Source organism: Homarus americanus, unplaced genomic scaffold (assembly GCF_018991925.1).
Source record: "Homarus americanus isolate GMGI-L3 unplaced genomic scaffold, GMGI_Hamer_2.0 scaffold59446, whole genome shotgun sequence".
Classification (NCBI taxonomy): domain Eukaryota; kingdom Metazoa; phylum Arthropoda; class Malacostraca; order Decapoda; family Nephropidae; genus Homarus; species Homarus americanus.
In genome coordinates, this window is record NW_024745259.1 from 165,001 (window position 1) to 174,649 (window position 9,649).

The following is a 9,649-nucleotide window of genomic DNA, read 5'->3' on the forward strand; positions in this document are numbered from 1 at the left end:
ACGAACTTTTAATGTAATGCTTTAACAGTGTTTTAAGTTTCTCGTGTCTGTATGTGTGTGTGTGTGTGTGTGTGTGTGTGTGGAGAGTAAATTCGTTCATACACTAAGTATGGACAGACAGAGACACAGACAGACAGACAGACAGACAGATGGTGAGTAATGATATGTATCTTTTGTATATAATAATAACAATAATAAAAATAAAAGAAAGACAACACATTGGCTCAATGAGGCGCTTGATTACTTCCCACAGATGCCGAGGTGAACGGTATGATGCCCAGATCATCTACCCAAACCTAACCTAACCCAACCTAATCTAATCTAATCTAATCTAACCTAACCTAACCCAACCCAACCCAACCCAACCTAACCTAACCCAACCTAACCTAACCTAACCTAACCTAACCCAACCCAACCCAACCTAACCTAACCCAGCCCAACCTAACCTAACCTAACCTAACCTCACCTAACCTAACCTAACCTAATCTAACCTAACCTAACCTAACCTAAAACTACTTCAAGGTGGAGGAGATAAAGCCAGGCGTTGCTGATCGCTCGTATTGGCGTCGAGTTTATAGGAATGGCGTTTAACTATGACCCATCCCCCACCCCCCTCCTTCTTCCTACCGCATACAAGGTTGAGAGTTAGATAGGTAGTGACTCCTATCCCCCCTTGTTAATCCCCCCTCCCTTCCCATTACAAGTTAGGTAGTGACTTCTATTCCCCATCTGGTGCCCTCTCTCTCTCTCTCTCTCTCTCTCTCTCTCTCTCTCTCTCTCTCTCTCTCTCTCTCTCTCTCTCTCACACATGAAGACTTGACACAGACCAGAAACATTTTACAGCGTCAAACTCCCTCTTGAACAGCGAAACTTTTCTCCTTAATGAAGACGTTCACTACAAAGGCTGTCTAGAGTCCTCCTAAAGAAATCTGAAACACTGTAACAAAAGAAATAAGGTTCAGAGTTTCTTATTTAACATCTATACTCGGGTGACTCGATAGCTTGTTCCTTATGGCGGGATTAAATAGTTTTTTTAGGTCCTATTTTGAGTGATCGAGGTTATAAATTGGGGTGTGTATAATTTGGTGGAATAGGATAATACTTCGTGGTTATAGTTGATGAAATGGGTTATAAAATTGGGGGTGTATAACTAGATTTATTCTATTTTTTCTATTTCTAGTAATATGTAGGTTAAAACTTTCAATCTATAACTAGCTTAAATAGGGGGAGGAGGTGGGGGTCCTATTTCCAGTAATTTCTAGGTTAAGACAACTCATTCATATTCACGTCAACACAGTGAAAGTCTTCTAAAACGAAATCTTACCTTAATATCTTACGGGACAAACAGAAGAAAAAAACATAAAAAAAACAACCAAGTCGTCATTCTTCCAAAACGAGGCTGGCTGACACCATTTTTCATACCTTTAAACTCTTTATATAAACTCTCATCCCAGCCAGACGTTACCTCAAGTGTGTGTGTGTGTGTGTGTGTGTGTGTCCTTATTTCCCTCCCAGCATGGCCCAGAGGTAACAAAAACTGACAGTGTTTAGGTAGGGTGTATGTCTGTACACCATAACATTCTGTGTGGTGGCCTTGATTCGCTTGGTGGGGGGGTCGACGCTGGTGATATGGAGTCCCCCCCTTCACTAGTGCGTTTACAGGCGGCTCGTCAGGTTTTGTGTAGTGTGGCAGTCCTGTGTTTGTTTACATTAGACAGAAGGAACTCACAATAGTAAACACAAGTGATCGCGGGCCCTTCGTGCCCTTGTGAGAGTTTGAACGCGCGTGACAGCGTACAGCGAATGAGGGTGCGCCAAGTCCGTAGACTTACATCGTTTTCCATCGTAAATAAAATTGTAATGCCTTCCAAAAGAAACCATCGACATGGGACCAGGTTTGTTCCACTCTACGAATTTGTTTTGCGATTTTTCCACCAAATGTGATGAAAAACGATTGTGCCGTTTCGGCTGGCCAGAACAGACAGACAGACGGCTAGTCCTATAGTATATTAGATAGTATGGAATGAAATTAAGACAATATTAAAACAAATGTATCAAGGTTAATAATTTGTGGAATGTTTATATGAGGACAATCCCCTGCAAATGCACAGGTGAAGAGGACTGTACAATACTGATAAGAGCTACATATGTTATGTTTTTATATATATTAATAAAAAGTATATTGTTTTACGACTCTAAAGTACATTCGTGTTTAAGTTATTTTTGTAAGGATTGAAATAAAATGATTTTCCTCCTCTACGGATCATTATCCCAACATAATTTTGATAAACTATCAAAATACATTGTTTATACTACATCCTTTATCTCTTAATTCTCTCGTATATATAAAACCAAGAACATATTATTTAGTCCACTCTTCACCTCACTCCATTATTATAGTTGTGACCCAAAACTTACTATTTTTTCGCTATTTTACCCGTTGCCTCCATCTTCGTTTAACAGAGCCAAATGTTTTTTCTATTTATCAACCCAATACTATACTGTCTCTCTCTCTAGTGTAAACATAACCCAAAAACATTACATCTTCCTTCTTTCCTTCTATCACTACACCTTCCTTCCCTCCTTCACCCACTACACCTTCCTTCCCTCCTTCCCCCACTACACCTTCCTTCCCTCCTTCCCCCACTACACCTTCCTTCCCTCCTTCCCCCACTACACCTTCCTTCCCTCCTTCCCCCACTACACCTTCCTTCCTCCTTCCCCCCACTACCTTCCTTCCTTCCCACTACCTTCCTTCCCTCCTTCCCCCACTCACCTTCCTTCCCTCCTTCCCCCACTACCTTCCTTCCCTCAGCCCCCCCCACTACACCTTCCTTCCCTCCTTCCTCCACTACACCTTCCTTCCTCCTTCCCCCACTACACCTTCCTTCCCTCCTTCCCCCACTACACCTTCCTTCCCTCCTTCCCCCACTACACCTTCCTTCCCTCCTTCCCCCACTACACCTTCCTTCCCTCCTTCCCCCACTACACCTTCCTTCCCTCCTTCCCCCACTACACCTTCCTTCCATCACATCTAAGCACGATCATAAACAACAACAGCAACAGCATCAACTCTCAGCTACACTAAAGCTAAGACAAGCTCTTCCTTAAAGCTTTACACCTTCGCTAAATCCACAGCAACTCAAGTCACTAGAGGATTTGCAACGCCCTGGCCCTTACAATAACTCACTCTTACCTGTTGCACACCTGGACAGAGAGGATCATTAGCACCTGTACCTGACAATAACTCACTCTTACCTGTTGCACACCTGGACAGAGAGGATCATTAGCACCTGTACCTGACAATAACTCACTCTTACCTGTTGCACACCTGGACAGAGAGGATCATTAGCACCTGTACCTGACAATAACTCACTCTTACCTGTTGCACACCTGGACAGAGAAGATCATTAGCACCTGTACCTGACAATAACTCACTGTTACCTGTTGCACACCTGGACAGACAGGATCATTAGCACCTGTACCTGACAATATCCCCTCTTACCTGTTGCACACCTGGACAGAGAGGATCATTAGCACCTGTACCTGACAATATCCCCTCTTACCTGTTGCACACCTGGACAGAGATGATCATTAGCACCTGTACCTGACAATATCCTCTCTTACCTGTTGCACACCTGGACAGACAGGATCATTAGCACCTGTACCTGACAATATCCTCTCTTACCTGTTGCACACCTCATAAACGATGCTAAGGTGTAAACAGAACTGGTGAGGTAAACAGCGAGATAAACAGAATTGCCGAGGTAAACAGGTGACATACACAATGATGAAAAACAACTGGAAGTGTAAACAACGAAGTAAACAACGCTCGAGGTGTAAACAAGGAAGTAAACAACGATGGAGGTGTAAACAACGAAGTAAACAACGATGGAGGTGTAAACAAGGAAGTAAACAACGCTGGAGGTGTAAACAACGAAGTAAACAACGATGGAGGTGTAAACAACGAAGTAAACAACGCTGGAGGTGTAAACAACGAAGTAAACAACGCTGGAGGTGTAAACAAGGAAGTAAACAAGGGTGGTGACAAAGTAAACAAGGTAGGAGGCAAGAGGGTGGCGGGAACAAGAACATGCTATACCACTCAAGTCTTTTAGTGGTGAATTTACATAACGTTAACTTTTACTATAAGGTGGTGTGTTCTCTCTCTCTCTCTCCGGTTCGTCTCTCATTCTGTCTCTTACATCAGTCAACATTGAAACACTATCATGACCCTTTAAACACACACACACACACACACACACACAACACACACACACACACACACACACACACACACACACACACACACACACACACCTTGATATAAAAACTCTTCACACTAACTGCTCATAATCCTTCAATAAGTTACTGAAGGAAAATAAAATCCAACACCTTTCCCACAACACAAAGACCTGCCATAAGGATTCAAGTCTCACTGAAGTAGGACTGGGAAGGATTGGAAACTACAAAAAAAGAGAAATGGGTGGGGGTGGGGGGTCATGAGAATAGGATTGGAGTCCTAAACCTACCCTAGGATCTCACTGAAAGAGGATTAAGAACTTATGAATCGCGAATCTCTATGTAAATCCTTTCCTGCAAGTGGAAGTTCCTCTGTCGGTAAGTGAGACGGGAGGAGCCTCAGGCGAGACAGGTGACTGAATCTGATATAGACAGATTCATCCCATGGTAGAGGGGGAGGTGGATGAGGGGGGTGGGGTGGGGGAGGGGAGGGGGTGGGAGGGGAGGTGGGGGGGGAGGGGGAGGTGGGTGGAGGGAGGGGAGGGGGGTGGGAGGGGAGGGGAGGTGGGGGGGGTGAGGGAGGGGAGGGGGTGGGGTGAGGGAGGGGAGGTGGGTGAGGGAGGGAGGTGTGGGGTGAGGGAGGGGAGGTGGGGGTGAGGGAGGGGAGGGGGGTGGGAGGGAGGGGAGTGTGGATGAGGGGGGGGTGTGTGGGTGGGGAGGGAGTGTAGGAGTGAGGGATGGAGGGTGCTATGTGTGTGGGTGGTAGGGTAGGTAGGGTAGGCTCGAGCAGGCTGGCTGTGATGAAGGCCCAGGAAGGAGTGATGGCCCAGTCAACTGCACTGTGGCGGCCATCTGCCTACACAAGACCCTGATATTGATCTGAGAGTATTGTGTGGTATGTGTGTGTGTGTGTGTGTGTGTGTGTGTGTGAGAGAGAGAGAGAGGGGGGAGAGAGAGAGAGAGAGAAGCATAACAAGATACAACAAAGATAGAAATAACATAAAGGAGAGAAAATATACAAAAACACACTGAACAAGAGACAGACCGAAAGAGCACAGACTGACAGACAGAGAGAGAGAGATCAAAGCCCTTCCTCCATCATTCTCCCAATGACGATCGTTATGAGAGTTGACACACACACACACACACACACACACACACCCACCAGCCTCCCTGCCCTAAATACACACAAAACCTCTTCTCTCCCTTCCTCCCACACACACACACCTCACACCTCTCACTACTCCCTTCCTGACAGACCAACACACTCCTTCCTCACCCCCCCACACACACACACCTCTCACATCTCACGCCCTCCCCAAAACTACAGAAAACTCACACAATAACCTAACCTAACCCAACCAATCCCAACCCAACCAAACCCAACCCAACCTAACCTAACCATAACCAATCTTACAACTTTCTTTCCTTTCTTTCCTGAATAGACTATTGAAATACATAATTACCTTTTTGTAGAATTTAAATACATAATTACCTTTTGTAGAACTAAAATACATAATTACCTTTTGTAGTTTTAATTGCTTCAACAGCCACCAGGATTATTAGCAGCCTGTGTACCAAACCAAACCTAACCTAACAAAACCTAACCTAACCCAGCCCAGCCTAACCTAACCTAACCCAGCCTAACCTAATTTAACCCAACCTCTCGTAACATTGACCCATTGTGACCTAAAACCAGGTAGTAAAAAGGGAACGTTTACCTGAGGTGATAATTAGGCCGAAATCTGATAATTTGCGGGTATATTTGGGATTGTTTTTCTTCTATTTTTAATGAATGTATTTGTTTGTGTGTTTATTAGTGTAATTTTTGGGGAGATATAGACAAACAGACGGACAGAGAGAGAGAGAGAGAGAGAGAGAGAGAGAGAGAGACGCCACTAACACCAAGTACCATTATAACTTCACACATCTCCTCTGGGTCCCGAAAGTTCCTCCGTTGGCTGGCTGGTTCACACATATATAATATACTACTAATAATAGTGGTTGACCCTCGTATAATGAGGATGGCCGGCTCAAGGGCCACCTAGGCGTGAATTTGTTTAAGGTGTAGAAGCTATCGCCAACACAACAACCACACCCTGAGTTAACGAGCTGCATGACCCAGTATCAAGGAATAGTCCTAGACGACCGGACAACTCGCCAACTGCACTGGCTAACCATTACCCCGGAACACGATCCACAAATCGATTAACATCCAGGTTCAAAATTACTGCTGGGTAGACAGAGGCAAATGGCGTAAAGAAACTTGCCCATAGTTTCACCCTGCCAGGGGATCGAACCCGGGTCCACTCGCTTGCGAAGGTAGCATGCTGACCATTCCACCACAGGTCGCCCATAATATATACATCTACATACACACACAATATACATACTCCTAACAAATACATAACCGGTACACATAGCCCCGTACACTTATGCATTACCGTGTTACATTATACATACAGAAATATACATAATTAATATTGAAAAATAATTATTACGAAATATATCATAAGGTGTGAGATAATTTCAGTCACCTCGACCTCAAAGGGTTTGGGAACACCTCCATGACTGATTGACTGACTCACTGACCAACCAACTCACTGACTGACTGACCAACCAACTGACTGACTGACCAACTGACTGACCAACCAACTGACTGACGGCTGACCAACTGACTGACTGACTGACCAACCAACTGACTGACTGACCAACTGACTGACTGACTGACCAACCAACTGACTGACTGACCAACTGACTGACTGACTGACTAACTGACGACAACTGACTGACTGACTGAGCAACAGACTAAATAACTAAATAAGAATTCCTCTAAGACTCTCAGGGCATGGGTCTCTCTCTCTCTCTCTCTCTCTCTCTCTCTCTCTCTCTCTCTCTCTACTTCACCTCACTTAAAACTTCCACGAGAGTTTACTGAGAGAAAAAAAAATTGAATCTTTATCTCAAATTCTCAAAGGATTATAACATGAAATATACCTCACCTCACCTAACCTAACTTAACCTCACCTAACTTCACCTCACCTAACTTCACCTCACCTCACCTCACCTCCCTTAACAGCAACTTAACCTTTCTTCTAACCTAACCCTAACCAACCTAACCTAACCTAACCTCACCTTTAACAAGATGGAGTCTCAAAAGGTCTTAAGTTAAATGTTCTTACTGACAATATGGCGACGATTTAGCGATGAGACTCGACTGTATGGAGTGGTTCTGTGGAGTGGTTCTGTGGAGTGGTTCTGTGGAGTGGTTCTGTGGAGTGGGGTTATGTAGAGTGGTTCTGTGGAGTGGTTCTGTGGGAGTGGGGTTCTGTGGAGTGGTTCTGAAGTGGGGTTCTGTGGAGTGGGGTTCTGTAGAGTGGTTCTGTGGGTGGGGATTCTGTGGGTGGTTCTGTAGAGTGGGGTTCTGTGGGTGGGGTTCTGTGGGGTGGGGTTCTGTGGTGGGGTTCTGTGGAGTGGTTCTGTGGAGTGGGGTTCTGTAGAGTGGTTCTGTGGAGTGGTTCTGAGTGGGGTTCTGAGTGGTTCTGTAGAGTGGTTCTGTGGAGTGGGGTTCTGTGAAGGGGTTCTGTAAGTGGTTCTGTGGAGTGGGGTTCTGTAGAGTAGTTCTGTAGAGTGGTTCTGTGGAGTGGTTCTGTGGAGTGGTTCTGTGGGTGGGGATTCTGTGGAGTGGTTCTGTAGAGGTGGGGTTCTGTGGAGTGGGGTTCTGTAGAGTGGTTCTGCAGAGTGGTCTGTGGAGTGGTTCTGTGGAGGATCTGTGGAGTGGTTCTGTAGAGTGGGTTTCTGTAGAGGGTTCTGTAGAGAGTGGTTCTGTGGGGGGGGTTCTGTAGAGGGTTCTGCAGAGTGGTTCTGTGGAGTGGTTCTAGAGTGGGGTCTGTAGAGTGGTTCTGTGGAGTGGTTCTGTGGTGGGTTCTAGAGTGGTTCTGTGGAGGGGTTCTGAAGAGTGGGGTTCTGTAGAGTGTCTGTGGAGTGGGGCAGAGTGGTTCTGGAGTGGTTCTGTAGAGTGGTTCTGCAAGTAGTTCTGTGGAGGGGTTCTGTAGAGTGGTTCTGTAGAGTGGTTCTGTGGAGGTGTTCTGTGAGTGGTTCTGTAGAGTGGTTCTGTAGAGTGGTTCTGTAGAGTGGTTCTGTGGAGTGGTTCTGTGAGTGGTTCTGTAGGAGTGGTTCTGTGGAGTGGTTCTGTAGAGGGTTCTGTGAGTGGTTCTGTAGAGGGTTCTGTAGAGTGGTTCTGTGGAGTGGTTCTGTAGAGTGGTTCTGTAGAGTGGTTCTGTGGAGTGGTTCTGTAGAGTGGTTCTGTAGAGTGGTTCTGTGGAGTAGGGTTCTGTAGAGTGGTTCTAGAGTGGGGTTCTAGGTGGGGTTCTGTAGAGTGGTTCTCTTGAGTGGTTCTGTGGAGGGGTTCTGTAGGGTTGAGTGTGTTCTGTAGAGTGGTTCTGTAGGTGGTGGTCTGTGAGAGTGGGGTTCTGTAGAGTGGTTCTGTGGAGTGGTTCTGAGTGGTTCGTGGAGTGGTTCGAGGAGTGGGGTCTTAGAGGGGTTCTGTAGAGGGTTCTGTAGGAGTGGTTCTGTGAGTGGTTCTGTGGAGTGGTTCTGAGGAGTGGTTCTGTAGAGGGGTCCGTAGAGTGGCTCTAGAGTGTTCTGTAGAGGTTCTAGAGTGGGGTTCTAGAGTGGGGGTTCTGTAGAGGGTTGTAGAGTGGTTCTGTAGAGTGGTTCTGTAGAGTGGTTCTGTGGAGTGGTTCTGTCAGTGGTTCTGTGGAGTGGTTCTGTAGAGTGGGGTTCTGTAGAGTGGGGTTCTGTAGAGTGGGGTTCTGTAGAGTGGTTCTAGAGTGGTTCTGTGGAGGTTCTAGAGTGGGTTCTTGGAGTGGTTCTCAGAGTGGTTCGGGCTGTAGAGTGGTTCAGAGGGTCTGTGGAATTGGTTCTGGGGTTCTGTAGAGTGGTTCTGTAGAGTGGGTCTGTAGAGTGGTTCTGTAGAGTGGGGGTCTCTGAGAGTGGTGGTTCCTGTAGAGTGGGTTCCTGAGAGTGGTTCTGTGGAGTGGGTCTGTAGGAGTGGTTCTGTGATGGTTCTAGAGTGGTTCTGGGAGGGGTTCTGTAGAGTGGTTCTGTAGAGTGGTTCTGAGAGTGGTTCTGTGGAGGGGTTCTGAGAGTGGTGCTCTGGAGTGGGGTTCCGAGAGTGGTTCTGGGAGGTCTGGTGAGTGGTTCTGTGAGTGGTTCTAGAGTGGTTCTGTAGAGGGGGTTCTGGGAGGGCTGTAGAGGTTCTGTAGAGTGGGGTTCTGTAGAGTGGTTCTGTTTAGTGGGGTTCTGTAGAGTGGTTCTGTAGAGTGGTTCTGTAGAGGCCACGGTTCTGAGGGAGGTTCCGTCACAATAGTTCACTAAAGAGCCTCGTTAAGGAAGTAGTTAGAGA